This window comes from Cyanistes caeruleus, chromosome 3, assembly GCF_971803275.1.
Source record: "Cyanistes caeruleus chromosome 3, bCyaCae1.hap1.1, whole genome shotgun sequence".
Classification (NCBI taxonomy): Eukaryota; Metazoa; Chordata; class Aves; order Passeriformes; family Paridae; genus Cyanistes; species Cyanistes caeruleus.
Genome location: NC_141703.1, coordinates 27,743,577 through 27,762,287, shown reverse-complemented (window position 1 = coordinate 27,762,287; position 18,711 = coordinate 27,743,577).

Here is an 18,711-nt window from a genome sequence, read left to right as displayed (position 1 = left end):
TACTGATTTTTTATCATATATTACTTAGTATTGGATCAATTTCATCTCTATAAATAGACACAGAATCCTTCATTAGCAAACCTGTCATAAACCACTCTGTAGGTTCACTTTGGATCTTGTTCCAAGTCATTAAATTCGTGGCTTGCCAATAGTGGATTAGCTTTTTGGAGAGAACAGTTTAGATATTCAGCTAAAATCTAGCCAAGCTCTATCCATGTTTCTGTCTCTTCTTCCTACTCAGGTTAAACAGAAAATGTGTAGTTCCCTCTTTATTGTGACCTGCAGTGAAATGCAAGCCAAGCTTTGTCTGTTGCTCGGGGTCCTACTGCTTGTCAGAAGAGCTGCCTTTCCATCCTGCAGCTACAGTAGGCTTGGACTCCAGATTATTCTGTCCTCTCAAGGAATGTCTTTGCCTTGTGCTAAACCCTATCATATGTTGCACTGTACTGAGATTTGGAAATTAGGGCTCTGTACGATGGGAATTATGGAAGTGTGAAGTGCACCAATTGTGTTGGAAAGTGTGTGTGTGTGAGACTGGTGTTAGAATTATTTTCCTCTTTGCTCTACCATATGTAGGTATAGTAAAGAAGGGCAGTGAAGTCAAAACAGAGCAGAAACAATTACAGTATAACAACAGAATATGCTAAAACCTTCTTTACCATTTTTGTGACAAAGTACAATCTCAGAATAATTAATGAATTTTGCTTCTGGGAATATCCTGTAGGCATCAGCTGTGCCTTTTAAAAAAAGATCCAGTGAGAAGAACAGCACCTTTTCCTGCTGATCTGATCAGCTTCCAAGCATATCAAATGGAAATGAGCATATTAGAAAGAACTGAGTAGATCTCATGAAATGATTTACAATAGTGTCACGGGGTGACTCCCAATAAATTCAGGGTATGGTAATTGTTAACATCTGACTGTAAGTTTTCAGATATAAACTAAAAAGAAAGAAACAAATAAAAGTATAGTATTCTTCTGGTCAATAATTATAAGCTCAGCAGCATTCAGCAGACATATTAATTACATAGTAATCTTGTAACAACAACCCAATCATAATGTGTTGCTAGTTGCTATCTTTGGGTAGCATTTTTTTTGATAGCAGCCTTCATGCTTTAGGAGCCAATGCCAAGATAATGTGGGTGCCTGCATCTCACCAAAGGTCACTTAAGAAATTTTGAGAATGCTTCCCTTGCCTTCAAAGAACCCTTGATCCTGATGTTATCCTTTTATTTGTTATTACTAATCTTGTAATTTTAAATTAGTTTATTTGTTGGTTTCTCATGAGCTTTTAAATGGTTCTAGGAGCTTCCCCCAGACTGCAAAGTCTTACAGAAGTTCCCAGGAGTGACAGCATCCTGTGGCATGGCCCTTCCAACTCCATGTCTCCTGGGAGGCTTGGGTTGATGTCTGACATCTAAGCCATTGGGTGCAGCTTCACCACTAGATGGGAGCATCGGTTATTTAGCCTTTACTTTGAAATGGTGCTCTCCCAGCCTTGGAAAATCATATTCCCTTTTGGCTCTTGTTTCAAACTTGCAGGAGGCCTGAACCTCCTCTCATTGCTGTGCAGCACATTCCAGAAACACTGGCTAACTAACACTGATCCCTAGAGAACATCCCTCTCAGCTGATGCCTTACATGACCAGCGCTCAAAGTGGTCCCTACTGTTTAGATTGGAAGCACTCAGTTACTGCCCAAGTCCTGAGGGACGTGCTGAGAATTGCAAGAATGGTCTAGTAAAGTTGTTTTATGGCTTATTGTTTCACTGGGGAATGGAGCATCAGTAGTTTGCCAATTGTCTTAAAATCACCCTGATCACTAGAGAAAATGAAGGAAAAGACAGACTTGACTTCCATGGTTCAGAAAACAGTGGTGGAGTTGCTGCATTTCTAAAAAGATGCACAGAAAGAAAAGGAAATTTTACAGTCTAACCCAGCTGCAGGACATCCACTCCAGCTCCTGCAGCTGCTGGGATGCTTCCACAGCCCTTTAAGGTGAGCTCCAGTGTTTAAACAGGGCCATAGTCCAGTGAGTGTCCCTCACCAAAAGGATCTCCACCTAGGGGTGTCTCTGATTCTTAGGGGCTCTGCTCAGTTAAAATATCCCCTTTCTCACCCAAGCCACATTCGTAATGCTTGAGCTTGATACAAATACTTGTAGCACCTTTTCCAAACAACTACTGTCTGTCCTTGCCTTGCTGCTGCTTGAATAGGAAGAAGGCACACAGAAAACCAAGCTAAGGGATTTCCCTGGGCTCAGTTTAATTATAAACAAGCTGTTCATGCATTATGAGGGAAATGCTGCCTATAGAATAGGATGGATTACAGACCTCAGTGCACAAATTCTTTTTTGAGTTGAGAACTGCATTGTCTTCACATGTGCATGACTGACAGCCACACTTAACAAACAACCAAGAGAAATAATGCATGTGGACCATTACTAACTCAGGACTGAGACTTGGCATGAGTGCAGCCCAAAAGCTACTGGGTGGTAAGGGGTTCATTGTGTGCCTCCTGCCCTGGGCTGTGAGTGTTATGAGAAACAGGATCTGCAGCAGTCAATCAGCTTTTTTTCCAAGCAGCCATTCTTTCCTGAGGAAAAAAATCTGAGAAAGGACAAGTGGCCAAGATCTTTCAATGGAAGGTATGGATTCAATTCAGTGCTTATATGGGAGACAGCCTAGAGATTTCAGGAAATGGAAGAAGATCACAAATCAAGAAGGCACAAGAGTGAAGAATCAGGCTCTGTCTGCCAGCCAAGTGAGAATAAGCAGTGGAGGAGACGCAACAAGTGGCTGTGGTGTGAACATGGACAACTGAAATTTGCAGATCAGAGAGGAGTGTGGGTTGCTGCACATTCAGGACACGGGGATAATGAAGTGTCCCAGGGCAGCCACTGACTGTCAGCATTGACCTTTGGCAGGAGAGATGTGCCAGCCAGGAAATAGCTGGTGGCAATGGGCTGCTGGAACATGAGGCATGGGCTGCACTTAGGAGGCATGTGGTTGTATCAAGGGAGTTTCACTGTTCTCCAAGTACTCTTTGCTTCCAGCTTCACAAAAATAAGACTTAGCCTCTGCAGCTAGGAAGAACCTCTTGAAAAGAGGAAGGCTGCTATGCCTTCAAGACCCTGTAAACTGAAGGCAAGTGCAAAACACAAAACTTGGGGAAAAATATACTTTTAACACAGTCATGATTTTCTCTGAGCATGACATTTTGGATAGCGAATGAAAGGCTGGACATGATCTGACAGTGCATGCTCACAGTTCAGAAAAGCAATCACATCCTGGGCTGCATCCAAAGCAGCATGGCCAGCAGGGTGGGAGAGGTGATTCTGCCCCTCTGCTCTGCTCTGCTCTGCTCTGCTCTGCTCTGCTCTGCTCTGCTCTGCTCTGCTCTGGTGACACCCCACATGGAACTCTGCATCCAGCTCTGGGGTCCCAACACAGAAAGGTCATCAACCTGTTGGAGCAAGTCCAGAGGAGGGCCATGAAGATGACTAGAGGGATGGAGCACCTCTCCTATGAAGAAAGGCTAAGAGAATGGGGATTGTTCCATCTGGAAAGGAGAAGGCTTTGGGATGACCTAACTGCAGCCTTCCAGTACCTGAAGGAAGCCTAAAAGAAAAATGGAAAGAGATTATTTGCAAGGACATGCAGTGACAGGACAAAGGGGAATGACTTTAAATTGAAAGGTTTAGATTAGATACTGTGAAGAAATTCTTGTCTCTGAGGATGGTGAGGCACTGGAACAGGTTGCCCAGAGCTCTTGTGGTTGCCCTATCTCTGAAAGCATTCAAGGCCACCTTGGATATGGGCCTGCACAGCCTGTTCTAGTGCAAGGTATTCCTGCCTATGCCATGGAAATGAGATGATCTTTAAGGTCCCTTCCAACCCAAGCCAAAACATTCTATGATTTTTTTCATGTCTAAAGTTGATGTTACCATAATTTCCCTTCTGCTGTGCCAGAGGCTCTAGCTTGAAGTGTCTCATTATGTTTGACTGCAATGACTTCAGCCTTCTAGCTGTGTCCTGACAGCCTGCCTTTCCAAGGTGTGATGCAGAACCATGTTCCTCACAGGCTGCCAGCAGCAGAGATGAAGACACACTCTGAAGTCTGGGATGTGTGAGGAATTGTATTTCCTCCTCAACAGCACCCATGGAGCTTTGATGTGCACACAGCACAGACTTGCCAGTCCTGCAGGAGCACACAGCCCTGTCTGGGAGCACAGGAGTACACACCACACCAACAGCAAAATGGCATCGCTGTTTGGTGCTGGACGGAGCCTACCTGGTTAAAATCTGACAAACTGTTGAGCCCCAAAGCACACAGATTTGCTGTAAAACACAATTAGTATGTTGAAACCAACTAGTTTTACACAGAATCGTTCCGTTTATCTGCAGCCTCAGAAGGGATTGTAGTTTATTGACCAAGTGAATAGTGAAGTGGCTGAGTATCACATTCCATCAAAATTATGTAGATTCAGCTAGGAGCAAAACCTGTCTTGAGCTTAGTTTCATGCAAGACTGTAATGTGACTAACACTGGGATCGGATTTCATTGGCAAATCAAGTAAGAAACAAAGTGAGGTGCAGAGAACTCATTTAAAATCACAGCTGAAATAATACCAAACATGCAAGTGAAAAAATTACTGACAAAGTTAATTGCTTTTCTTCCATATTAAAATAGTTACAAGTTTGTTCCAGTGTGAAAGTCACTTGCAAAGGCTCTAGGGCATTAAAATTAAGCTTTCTTCTTTTGATTTAGTCAAGGAATTAGCTGCATTAGAAACTCAGGCAGCGACACTAGATTTTTCTTCTGAAAATCAGAACCGTCAAAGATATGAGATCTGGTAAAATTCTCAAAGGCAATAGTGACAATTAAGTTTCTCACTAATCCCCATGATACATGTGTGCTTATAACCCTATGGAAATTGTGTTTGATTTTTTTTTTTTCTCTAAATTAGTAGTTTATTTCTCCAGTTTTTCATTCTTTTGTTTTGTTTTGTTTTTTGTTTTGTTTTGTTTTGTTTTGTTTTCCTCTCCTCCCCTCGAGTCTCTTCTCCTCGAGTCTCCTCTCCTCTTTTTCCATTTAAATAGTTAACTTGCTCGTTTTGAATATGATTTCTTTACAACATGAGCAACAACTTAAGCAGTAATTTAGAACTCTGAAAATATTTGGGCTTGCACAATTTGGTACTGTAAATGTTTTGTGGCAGGATTTGCTGTCAGCATCTAGATTGACCTTTATGACCATGACAAGATGAGAATTTAAAAAGTTGGACCAGATTTCACCTTATTTACATGTATGTAAGTCTATTTTAATTAATAAGGTTGCATAGTTAATATAACTACTTCTTTATAAGGCCAACTCTGGATCCCATTTATTCAGTAACTCACTAAAACACATTGGTTTGTTGTAAAACATTCTAAACTCTAACTACTTAAAATGCAGCTCATGGTATTGATAAATATGCTTGGCTCAGGAGGAAAAATATCACATTTACAAAGATGCATATCAGCATTAACTATGGAATTTAAAAGCCCATAGAAATATTGGCTTGACAGAGGAAGATGGAGCATCCACTCTCTTCCTCTAAGGCTAGATAACTTCATTAGTGTTCAACTTAGAGTGGGTACATTGCCTCTTTCACCACTCACACTCTCAAAGGGCACAGTCTTCCTTTATAAGCAGACTCACATCTTGGATGCAGAGCTCCTGGCCAGCCACAGGAGCATTTAAAGAAATAACTCTTATATTTTGCTAACATATACTGAATTTCTGTAGATTACCCTGCTCAGTATCCAAAGTTCAGTGCCTTGGAAATATTCCAGAAAAGCAGCTTGGTCCAACATTGAAAAATAGTATTGTCTGGTGCTTGAAAAGTTCACAGAAGAGGGTCAGCTTTGCCAGATCTTCTGATTCACACCAAAGTAGCTGAAATCACTTATAGAAATTTGTTGCTTGAAAATAAAATTTTCCTATGTTATGAAGAAAGGTGAAGACATGCTTGAAAAAGATGTAATAAAGGCAAAATGTGAAAACTGAAACCAAACATTACAAATAGCTATTAGCAGAAAGGTTTTTGGATAATTCTCTTGTGCTATTGTTTAAAAAAAAATGGTTGAAGTAACATTTTTGAAGTGACTGATTTGGGATAGAAATGTGCTCTTCATATTAAAATCTCTTTTAGGGCAAAATGCCTATGGAGTTCTGTCTCAATGTCTGAGCAAATAAACTGGACACAGTGAACTCAAAGGAATGTGGCTTGATATTGTGCTGGAGAGCTGCCCCTTTGGATCTTAGAAAGAAAATTCACCTGTCCTGTGGAAAGGAACAAATGAACTAAGGTCTTCTCTCAGGTAACCTTAAAAAGAAAGCTAATTAAGAGACAGCATAGAAAGAAATGCAGGGATATGCTTGTCTTTTCCAATGGAAGTGAGTAAGAATCATCTCTATATGACAGAATTCTTCTATGTTTGTCATGTAACCTGAGTGAGTTTGGCAAGTCTCACCTGGAAGGGACCTCTGTGTTGAATGTTTGCCATGAGGGAGATTCTATCACCTCAGGACAGCCTCAGCCAGAGTTTTAAATGTTTCACAATGAAAATATTTTTCCTATATCCAGATGGAATTTCTCCTGATGAAACCCTGTGCATCATTGTAAGGACATCAACTCTGTAGCTGCATTTCAGGTATTGAAAGACTGTGAATACATCCCCCTGGAGCCTTTCATTCTCTAGAACAAGCAAACCCAATTTCTTCATGCCATGTTTTGCAATCCTCTCATCATTTTCATGGCCCCTCTCTGGGTCCTCTCCAGTTTTTCAATGCTTCTCTCGAACTGGGGCACGGTGTTCTATGTGTGGCCTCTTGAGATAATCACTTTCCTTGATCTGCTGGCTGTACTCCTGCTGATACAGGCTCAGGTACAGCTTGTTGCAAGGACAGACTCCTGGCTCATGTTTGGTCTGATTCTCACTAGAACGCCCAGCGCCTTTTCAGCAGAGCTGAACCTCCCCAGCCTGTATCCTCAATCGATGGCTCAAGTTCTATTTACTGCAGCTTGGACTCCTTCACCACAACAAAGGGCTCTTTTCATTTTTGCATCTTTCTGCACCAGAAAGTTCAGTACAGTCCTTCTGCTGATCAGGGTTACTTCAGTACCACATGAGGAAAAAAAAAGGGTCTGAGTGGGTGGTAGACAGGATGTGATTCCTCCTCCCACATAGCTCCTGTCTGAAATGTGAACCTCTGGGACTGGCAGTAAGTCCAGCACCAGAAATCTGCTTGGGTAAAGGAGCTTATTGGTATATGACTGAGTCTGAAAGGTTTTGTCTCATGGCCATGCATATGTAGATCATAACCATAACCATAACATCACAGCCAGAGGGTAGTGAGTTCCTCCTACTTCGAAGACATGCCAAAGGGACTTCTATGGGGCGGCAGAAGAAGGAAAGATGACACATCAGGATGGATGTTGATGCCTCAGGAGGAGAAGCTTAAGGAAGGAACCACATTATCTGAGTCAAACTGCTCAGCTCCTGGTGCCATACACTGAGAGAGCCACTGAACTCTCCTTTGCACCTCTGCTGCACAGGGGCACCCTCTTCTTAGTGGTATGTTGCTACCTCTTAAAAAAATAAATCCATATTTTTCCATGTGACATTATTTATCTTGTTCATTCCCAATTAGTGCTGGAAATTTTATAATTTTTAAATTATCAAAGCAAGAGAACTTCTATTGGTTTCTAGAGCTCAGTGATCCATCTCTCACTCCATCTCTCTGTAACCACAACAATGTTACAAAAAGCTCCCAGGAGTTTTGCCTACATTTCCTTTAATCAATGCCACTCTTTTGTTACTAGCTATTCCTTAAATCATTTTAAACAAGGTTTCTCTATTTCTTTGCACCTGCAGAGACTTTTATGGAGTTTTCCTATTCCCTCTTACTCAGTTAGTGATATTGAGCTAAACTTTTATTTCTTTAATCTTCTCTGGAAATGAATCCCTCAAGTCCTTTAAACATTTTTTGTTGCCCTTTTCTGAATTTCCTGCAGTTTTTTGGAGCCTGTTGGGCAAAGATGTGTTTATACTGGGGAGAAATATTCTACCTGCAGCTTCCTTGTTTGCTCCTCTCTGCACCTTGTCTCTGGGTTCTCAACTCTCCAGCTGGGGAATCAGTGGTACAGCCCTCAGCAGCCCTTGAAAAATGTAGCAGTAGCCAGAAATCAGCTTCAGCAGCACTAATGGTGTTGGAACTGAGCCCTCTGTGTGGTGTTTGGCAGAGGCAGAGGAATACAGATGCTGCCAGTCCCGAGAAAGCTGCAGCCCTCCTGAGATGTGTTCCCAAAGCTTTGCATTTTTACATAAGGTATAAATCAGAGTGCTTTGTAACTGAAAGCACATGCATGTGTAGTAGGCAGACGGAGGCAGCGATCGCATGCCAAAATGTAGTTTTGTAAAAAAAAATAAAAATAAAAAAAATAAAGAAATTAAAGGAAACAGCATGGTGTTGTACATATTCTCAGCCAAAGTGGAATCCCCCTTAATATAGGAGCACAGGCTGGGAGTTAGGGGACATCAAGAGTGCTTTGCAGTTTCCACTTCCTGAGGAAGAGTATGCAGCAATTCAAATCCCAGCACAAGTTTTAACACACAGCTTCCAACAGCTGTTGGGTATCACATAAGGAATTGGCAAGTCTATGGCAGCAGCTGTGACTTGCCACATCCCTGGCAGTACCACAGAGCTGTAATAGATGGAGGTGGTGCAGGTACTTTTGCGAGGCATTTTCCACATGGGCTGTATTGAAACAGAGCAGCTGTGGTGACAGAAGACATTCAAGACCTCCCATGTTACTTTCTCTAACAGAGTCAAAAGATCTTTCTATTTTTTTAGTCTATAAAACATGTTTACCAATTTGTGGTACTAAGTCAAGATGCAAGGGTTTGATCTACCTAAGAGAAAATATGTTTTGAAGTCAGAAGCATCCTATTTCATGCATGGTCAAATGATTTTAGGGGCAGAGCTATGAATTACACTTGCAGAGTAATAATTTCAGGTGCTTTATTTGCATTTGTCTCCAAAACAAGATGAACACATTAATCTCAAAAAAGAATGCTTGTTCTGACATCTCTGAAAACTGACATGTTTTTTCCATCCCTGTTGGTGGGCAAAGAATGCAGCCACAATGCAGCAGTGCTCTAGGTGGGTCTTTATTCAAAGCTGGATCAAAGAACAGGAGTTAACTATATCTGTTCCATGACCTTCATTTCTGTCATACTTCAGGACACTTGAGCATTACTATTCCTTTGTAATAGACAAGCAGCTCACAGTGGGCAGGGAAGTAATATCTAGGCAGAAAATCAGCAGTGTCCTTATAAAAGAGAGTTTAATCCCTTGCAAATATTTTACCCTACCCCCTAGAACAGCTGGTGAGGTTTTTTTCCTGTCTCTGTCCAAAGGAACAACAAAGAGACAGTCTGTGTATATGCTGTATTTTTCACAATAAAAGCTACTCTTGATTTTACAAACAGTGAAATATTTGAAGGGGTTAAGCCTGGAGGTGGGCCATGTACAGGTTTCAGTGCTTAAGGGTCAGGTCAAAGAAGGAAATTAATTTTTCCCTGCTTTTACAGCACAAACTACTGAATGTGCAAGATTAAATATCAGATAGGTATTTCTGTGAGTCTGTATTTTCAGCAAATTCAGTGGCACTACATATGTTCCATGGGGAACACATATATATTCCATATGGAATAGGATTTCAGGGAGTGTTGTATGCAGTCAGCTGGGAGTGGGTTCTCCCTACTCACTTCATCTCCTGTTTCTGATTACTTTCAGAGTCCTCAGAGATACAATCTCCCTCCATATAATAATGTCTCTGGATGCAATTCCTAATGTATTCAAAAGAGCTGGACCAGAAAATGAGTATGTATGTACAAATATATTTTTATACAGGAGCTGAGTATCCATTATAACGGAACAGAACTTGTAGTAATGAATGAAATTAAGAAAAACAAGACAAATCACCTGCTTTCATTCTGGAGAGTCTATCCTTATACTTCCAGGACATCATGCAGAGAACTTCAGGTTTGGACTTGATCTCCAAATATTCCAGGCATTGACCCTTCTCCCCTTCCCCCAGATTCTCAAAACTTTGCTATTTGTTACAGCACTGGAGGACTCACAAATCATTGATTGTTGATCATTGATTATTTAGCAAAGTGAGGGTGGTAAAACACTGAAGAAGCAAATTTCCCAGAGATATGGGGAAAAAAAAAATAAATATATATATATATATATATATGATGTATATGCCCCATCCATCCCTGGAGCATTGAAGATTAGTTTGCATGGGGATCTGAGCAACCTGATCGAGTTGAAGATGTTCTTGCTCATTGCCAGGGGATGGGATTAGATGAGCTTTAAAGGTTCTTTCCAGCCCAAACTCTTCTATGATATTATGACTCTACTGCTAGGAACAGGTCTCTGACACTTTTGGGAAAAAAAAAATTTGTGAGATTATCTGCTTGAAAATCTTTTAAAAAAATGTTCATGTCTATATAACTGAGCTTCTCAGTCCTGGAGTTTATCTTTTCTCAGGTGTCTTAAATAAGTGCCCAGATCAGATGTTGATTTCTTGACTTTTGAAACAATTTTGAATCTCTGACTTCCACAAAATTATGGTAATCCTAGCCAATTAATGCTATCTCTGATGAGAGTAAAAATGTCTACAGCTGTTGTATTCAGTTTGGTTTGACCATGTACTTATCTCCTTTTCTATCTCAGTATACTCAGTGGAGTCTGCAAGGGATTCAGCTGACCAGCTAATAGGCATTTATGTCAGGATGAGATAAATCTCTCCTCATGTTCTCTCACTGTATTGACTAGCTCCCCACTGAGCTGGGAGGCTCCCAGAACCCAAACCCTCAAATTCAAGCTCTGAGAAAGTGAAGGATGTGTCAGAATGTGGCTTAGGCTGGCCACATACATGTAGCATTGGCCTTTCCCAAGCCAAACCCTCAGGCATCATATCCATATTTTTTAAAAAATGCAAAAATTAATCAAGCAAAAAGCATTCTGAAAGCAGAAAAAGCCATGAGAAAGGCATCATTCTCACCAAGAAAAGTTTTTTTATAATTAATTTTAATTTAAAGTAAATCCTCTCCTCTCTTTATGCAGAGGCACTGTGCACTTGGCAAGGCTCTGGCTGAATCAGTGTCCTTCAGAACATGGGCAGACAATTCTCCAGTGGTTATAAGGCAGCAAGAGAGTGTGTACAGTGATCTGGAGGAGTGTGGAGGGAACTGTGCACTGAAAGAGGGCTGGCAAGCTCAAGCCATGCTTGCAGAACAAGCTTCTTTCCAGGCAGAACCCAAAGGCCTTATTCACACATGCAGATTGATCAGGGCTCATCGTTGTAATCAAGCTGGTTAAAAAGAAGCCATTGTTTCAGCCCATGCCCACTCCACTAGTTTGGTACTCAGAAGGAAAGCAGATGTGGTTTTCAATCCCATCTCCCTTGCTGCACTTCATGTTGCAATGAAGAACCTGAAAACTCTGGGAGTGTCATGGATGAAAACAGCTAGAGTGAGAAAAGTGCATTGAAAGGCTTGTTTAGGCTAGCAAGTCTTGCAGCTTTAGCTGCACTAGTAAAGAAGCCATTCTTACTTCCCTGAGACCTGATACAATCATACCAGTTAAAGGTGCTTCTAGTGGCAGAGCTTATTCTTCTTCCAGCTGCAAAATGAGTTTCGCTAGTACAAATGGTACTTTCAAACCGATATAACTACACATAAACTGCAGCTTCCAGAAGCAGATGTAAAACACACAAAAAAGCACCTCTGTCATTGTGTGTTAGGGAAAAAACAGGATAAAGCCTCTCTAACACAGGCCAGCCCCAAATGGCAGGCAGAGACAGGGTGTTCTGAGTGGTATTCTTTCTGACACAGAAAGACTTGTGTAATCTGCAAGCTCTAGTCAAGGTGTACAAAATATCTCTGCCCCACATTCCTTCTGTATTTAGCCATGCAAAACCTCCATCCCTATCATGTGCATCAGCAGGAGAAGGAATTGACTGGGTAATTTATGCTGAAACTCATCCACCACATACATTGAGATAGCTGTGTTAAACCTCTCTGTAGATTTTTCATAACACATAATGCAGTGCTATTGATTTATTCCCCCTGGATTCATTCTCTGTGCCTCAGTACTGCTGCTGAGCATCCAAGCCTTTGAGTCCTGTGCAGCACAAGCTACCCACTTCTTCATTCCACATACGTAAACAAAGCCCTACAGTGGTGCTCAAGGGCTTTTTGTTGTTCTTATGAGTTCAAGTGTTTCCTTGCATGGGGCTTCCCAAGGCTCCTCAGAGCCTCCTGTTCACTTAAGCTGTTCAGCAGGGAAGAATTGACACTACCAACCAGATTTTGGAGCTGTCAGAACTGCCCCTGTGCAGGCCAGTCTTCCAGATGCCTTCCTCTTCCCTAAGCTGCAGCAAAAATGAACCAATAATAACATGGCATGCCAGGATCTGAGGCAATCAAAGACAAGTATAGATGATTTCCCTGCTTCTGCTGTGCACAGTGTAGGGTGTTTTAGCATAGGACCCTATGAGCCCAGCCTTAGGGAGTGTGGCCTTTCTTGTTTGCATGCTGCAGGTATCTTCAGTATCTAGGCTTTGTTTCACTCTAAGCCTTAAACCCCTCTTGACTCCTTCTCCCCCTGAAGTGGTGTGGATTGTACTTATGACAGTGACAGACTGGGGGTTCAGATGATGAAGCACAGGGTGCTAAGACTGTCACCTCTGAGTATGTCCAAGTCTTACAGGCAGCAGACAAGCAATTTTGTTTACATTTTAATATATTTTTGAGCTAAAAAAACTATTTATGCTAAGGACTCCTTTTCTTCCACTCCCCAAAACAGGGTTGGAAAACATGTACTTGGGTCTAGGAGGTTCATGGCTTACCCTAATGACAGAGTAGAATATTAGGAGGAAAGACATGGAGGTAGGGCCACAAACCCTAGGACAGAGATGCTTGAGAGTATGACAGTTTCAGTACAGAAATCTCTCTGGCACAGTAGGTCAAAGTGAACAAGCATAAGATGCACATTGATTTGCACGTGGAGTCTCTGCAGTCACTAAAGTTGTACCTATTCTTGTTCAAAAGCCCTGGTCCTGGCCTCCAAGAAGTCAGCCCTTTCATCATAGGCTTTAGAGATGTTTCATGGCAACCAGAAAGGTTCTTCTAATTCTAAATATATGCCCTTCAACAGGTCTATACTATAGCTGAAGCCCACACTTAAGGCAGATCAAAGTTTCACTGTGTGGCATAGTAGCTGGAATCTGATTTTAAAAGCCCAAGCATGCTCTTTAAAAAAGCAATGAAGCAAAACCAACCGACACTATAATTTAAATAGAAATGATGTTTAGTTGCCTTTTCCTGTATCACTTCTAAAAATAGATGCTGCATACACTCTCACTATTTGCATACATATATGCATACATACAGTGGCTGTCAATCACTTGGTAAGAAGTGCACAGTTTGAGATGGAAGTGTTTGCAGCTTAGGAAATGAAGAAATAATATAACTCAAGCAATCTGAAGATGAGTCTGTCTCAAAGATCATATGATCCTTAACTTTATAAGCAGGCATTTCATTTCCCTCAGAGAATATCTGTCCTCTCAGGGCATTGAGCAGGCCTGGGTGGTGATGATCGAGACTGTGCTGTGGGAGAATCTTTTGGCTTTAGGACACATCTCATACATCAACTTCAACCCCAAATGAAAAATTCTAGCTCAGATGGTTGTGATTTCTGCTATCTAATGACAAGATAGTCTTAAGTCTTACAATAGAGAGTATTAAGAATTCTTTTTGGAAGCCATGGAGCTGCTGATCTTTCTGACAAAAAAATAAAACCTATTCTTTTAGGATTTGTGGTTCTTACAGTGTCTTCCCCTGCTGGGCAGAGCTGAATAGATACTGTGTTGGTTAGTTCTTCTTCCTGTTCTGCCACAGGTCTCATTTCAGACTTCTTCAAGACTTTCAAGTCAAGTCACCTTACCATCAGAACTAATGCTTACAGACATAAGCCATAACAAAGAGCAGTTAAGGACTCCAACATCTAATAACAAAAAGAGGAAAAGAAAATACATTTGAGAACAATTCAAGATGCTTTACCATTCCTCCTTAGAGCTCCTGCCCTGCCACATCTGTTGCTTAATTTTTCCCACAAGAGATAAACTGGAGCACAACCAGTAAATTTTAAAGGAAGACATTTATAGCTCTGTCATATCTCCACAAGTCATTTTGAAGTCTGACATAAGAAGACCAGCTGCAAAGGATATGTTTGCAAACATGAATTTTTTTAGCGATTGATGACCACATGCCAAGCCATAAATGCTGAGTAATTAATTATCCAAAGTGCCTTGTGAATCTTTATGTTTAGTTAAGCCCTGTTGCAGGACATTATCTAAGTTGTATAAACCCAGTAAGCAAGGAAAAAAAAGTTCCAAAGCAATCTTAAGAAATATGGCAACTGAAACCCCACCCCCCAAAAAACAACAAAGCAAAGGCATATAACTATTTAATCAAACTCCAAGCTATTCTTCCATTAATTCATTCCTGAATTATATATCTGTTATCATATCTAGGAATGCATGTGATTTACTGATTCTGGCACCCTTCAGCACATGAGTCCTCTTGCAATCAATGAGTTTTTGTCATACAGGTGTAGGAAAGCTTTCCTCTTTATTATCTTAGAACTGTTTGATAGCAGAAGGACTGTGTGCATAAGATCTAAGCCCTGAAATGAGGAAAACTGGGTTTCCAGCTGAAGGCTTCTCATTTAAGATTTCGTGCACAGGTCTCCAAGTTATCGGCTGCCTTTACATTAAAGCTGCTGTTAAAACTTTCCTACGTCCCACATCTCTTGTGAGGGTAAAGTCACTAGTAATAGCTAGCTTACAAGTCTAAAGGTAGTGAGGGTAATCCAAGTACACACTGTATTTCATATACACAAACAGATCAAAACCTCTGTCTTGGACATTTTAATGGGGATGAAATTGCCTTTACAAAAATCAGGCTAAAATCAGTGGAAGATTTCACCAGTATAATTGGCAGCAGCTTTCTAGGGAGAGGAACTGCTGGAGGGATTGGGTACTGGGGGCAAAGGGACATTAAACACACTCTGTCAGCTGCAGACTGCAAACTGTGCAGTAGCACTCCCACTGAGAGCTAATGGATGATGAAGAGACACAGCCAAAATATCTCTGCAATGCTCATGAGCCCCGGCTGTGTTCAGGGAGAGATTTCTTCCTGGAAATCCAAAATCCTGAGCCCTCCTCCCTCGGAGCAGAGCAAGAAGGAAGAGCAGAGGAGGAAATTGCTTTGAATGAAAACCACATGCACAGTGTGTGCGAGGGGGACATGACCAAGTGTGGTATGTTTTATACGTTATGGAGGTGGCCCTGGGAAACTTCTCTTTGGATGGTTTATGAATGTAATATTTGTTCTGCCATGTTCTCAGCCATTTTATCTCTAAGGTCTCTGTGCTACAAAATATAGCCCTGAACAGAGTGGTGTGCTCTTGCAAGGCTTCACTGACTCAATGGGATTCTCACCAGTGCACAGGCTGCATTCACCCTAAAATAAAACTCCAAAGGAGTTAGTGACTTGTGCATGCAAGACTTTGCATGCTGCGTATTAAATCTATCTGTAGGTGGTGTTAAACTTAGAGTGTGGTCTGTCATTTGTAATGCCAGTGCACTAAAAAGAGATTGTCAGGAAGACATTGTCTAGGAACATAAATGCCATGTGTTAAGTGTTGTTTTTATTTGAAAGCTAGGGGGAAAAATATATATGGTTGTTGTGCTGTTTTTTGTTTGCTTGTGCTATTTCAAAAATGTGGCATTTCATGTATTGCACTCCAGCAAGTTTGGAGCAATTTGGTAGGAATCCTGGAAGCTCTCTTATCACAGTAGACCACTGCACATTCAGAAAATCTGTCTATCATTTGAGTGTTACTATAGCAACAACCTAGTTCCAGCTGGAAAATACTGGTCCACTTCTCCCTGCATACTGTGCTCTACAGGCTAGCTTTCTCCCATGGAGCAGCAGCAAAACATCTTTTAGCATTTGAGGCATAAAATAACACTTGGGAAAGGAAGCTCCATGGAAAGGACAGCACCCTAGCGTCCTGGCATGCATTAGTAGGCAACCTATCTATCTACTTCCAGATTAATAAAGTAGTGTATCTCTAAATAGATTCCTGATAATTATTTCCAGTTATGTTGCTGAACTCATCTACATTAAGAAAAGCAGTTTCACAGCTTTTTAACCAATTAAACACTTTTCTTAGTATGGCTATAAATCAAGACACTTTTCTTGGTAGTTATCATCAGTTCTTCTCCAACTATTGGAAGGGGTGTTCACTAACAGTGATTACAAATGATCTCCAGATGGTGCCATGTCAGGCCAAACTGATGGTGAATTTAAATCCAAATGCTTATCTTCCCAGTCACAAGCAAAGAATTGTTTCAAAGTGTGCCTGAGGTTTCCCAGGAGGGGAGAGCTAGGATCCCCTGTTTGGACTCAGGAAGGAGCTCTCCTGTGCTGTTCCCAAAGTCAGATCACCACTGGTGTTGGTGACACAGAGCATGGGATGTTTCTTCGGGACAATATGTTTTGCATGCCCCAGCTGTCACTATTGTCCAGGCATGAGGACAGTGTGCTGGTAACATGCCTGCTTTCCAGCACAAAGTAGAGGGGTTTAGCTTAGTCCATCATTCTTTTCCAGCAGCAAAATTTCTGCAGGCAAATTGTTCCCTGGTGGACACAACACAGCTTGTAGGTTCTGTCAATACTGGCCCCAGGACAGCCTACTCTGTCCACTTGTTGAGGTTCAAAAGGATAATAATGAGACCTTTGTTCACCTTTTTCTTTCCCTGCCTTCTGATAAAAGAGTTTCTAATTCCTTTCCTGCAGATCAAGCCCACAGAAAGCAGCAGGGTTTGTGTCCACCTTGCTGAGGAGAAGGAAAAAAGAAAGTACTTTAAAGGCAACAGATTGCTGTAAACACAGTTGATCAGTCAATTAATGTGTGATCTGGATTTTAATGTACAACCATATCAATGCAAAAGCAGCAAGGAAGAAAAAATTCTCACAACTTGATCAAGTTAGATGCCAAGCTATTTGCAGGGCTTGGAGTTTCTTAGCCCGTTTTGTTCTCATATCCTCAAAGGATGATTTCAGCAGGATTCACTCTGAGTGAATTCCAATAGGATTTACTCTAAGTGTTCTTTCAATATCTTTGGCCTCCTTCCCCATATTTTCTGGCATACTTACCTGTGTGAGTGAGAAGAATGTAGGGAAACGTCCCTATTTTTGAAAATTAAGTAGGTAGAATCTTTTTGAGGTTCATCTCTGATTATCTCATGGATCGTTGGTATTATGCATACCAAGGCAGAGAAACTATTCTCAACTCTTCTGTTAGATATATTCTTTTAATCTTGTACCCTGAAACCAACAGAGACACCACTTCTCTGTGATGTCTGTGTCTCTGCCAACTTCTTAAAAGTCTTAATCTTTTTTTTATACCAGCACTGAACAGCACAATTGCAATTTTAACAGTGAAGATTTTACTCTGCCTCCCTCGATTCAGGCAGGTAGATTGTTGAGGGTCTAACTACTGAACTGTCTGATCATGATAAAGATGCAGACATAGTTGCTTAACAAATTTCATCTTTGAATGATGCGCTAAGGACTAGAGGGAGTATTAATGCAATTGGTTTTGCAGCCTCCATTGGAATGGAGGAGGTTTTTTACTTCTCCCTCCTTTGTGCCTTAATCCTCTTTGGAGATATCTCTCCTGCACACAGCCCAATGAACTTTATTGGAGCAGGAGCATTGTGGGGGCAGCCAAAACAAGAGGCTACAATAGGATGATCTTACATGGAAGAGTTTGCCCAGAGAGGCTAAGACTGGTCAAAACATCTGGAGCAGAAACTGTGTGTGTGGAATCTTGTTATCTTCATTTAAAACTCCTAATATTTAGGATGGGAAAAAAACTGAAGTCTCAATGTTTTTCTCAGAACATCATTCTGTGTTCAGCTCAGGTGGTGCATCCATTTTATGCTTGAAATCCTTGAACTATTATAGAGTATAGTATCTTTTATCTCTCCTAGTTCCCTCATGCCTTTCACCCATAGCAAAATTATTAGGGTAATTTATGAAGTTAATACAATGTATAACAGGCTTAACTTCTTAGTAATTTTTCCACTTTCCTATGTTATTTTCCACCTATGCATGTGGTCTTTAGAGATGGGTAAGCTTCCTTGACAGGGAAGGCTGGGAAATGCACCTTCTAGTAATGGCACAAAGTACTATTTCATTTGGTTTTTAATGTGATTTTCAAGGCAGCATGGCCAAGAACTTATCTTTCTGGTTGAAATTTGTTGGATTCTTTAACACCTGTTAGGATCTTTTCTAAATTAATTTAAGCAATCACACTGTTATGAACATCTCCTATTGAAGGCTTGTTGTCCCACCATGGGTATGGGGTTTATTCTTCCAACATGCTGTTTTGCCATCCACTCATCTCCTTCTGAGCCTGGCAGGCCTGAGAATCCATCCTGTCTCTTGCATGTTAAATTGTGAAGCTCTAACCATAGCCCAAGGGAACAGTGTCGAACAACATGATTTTTTAATG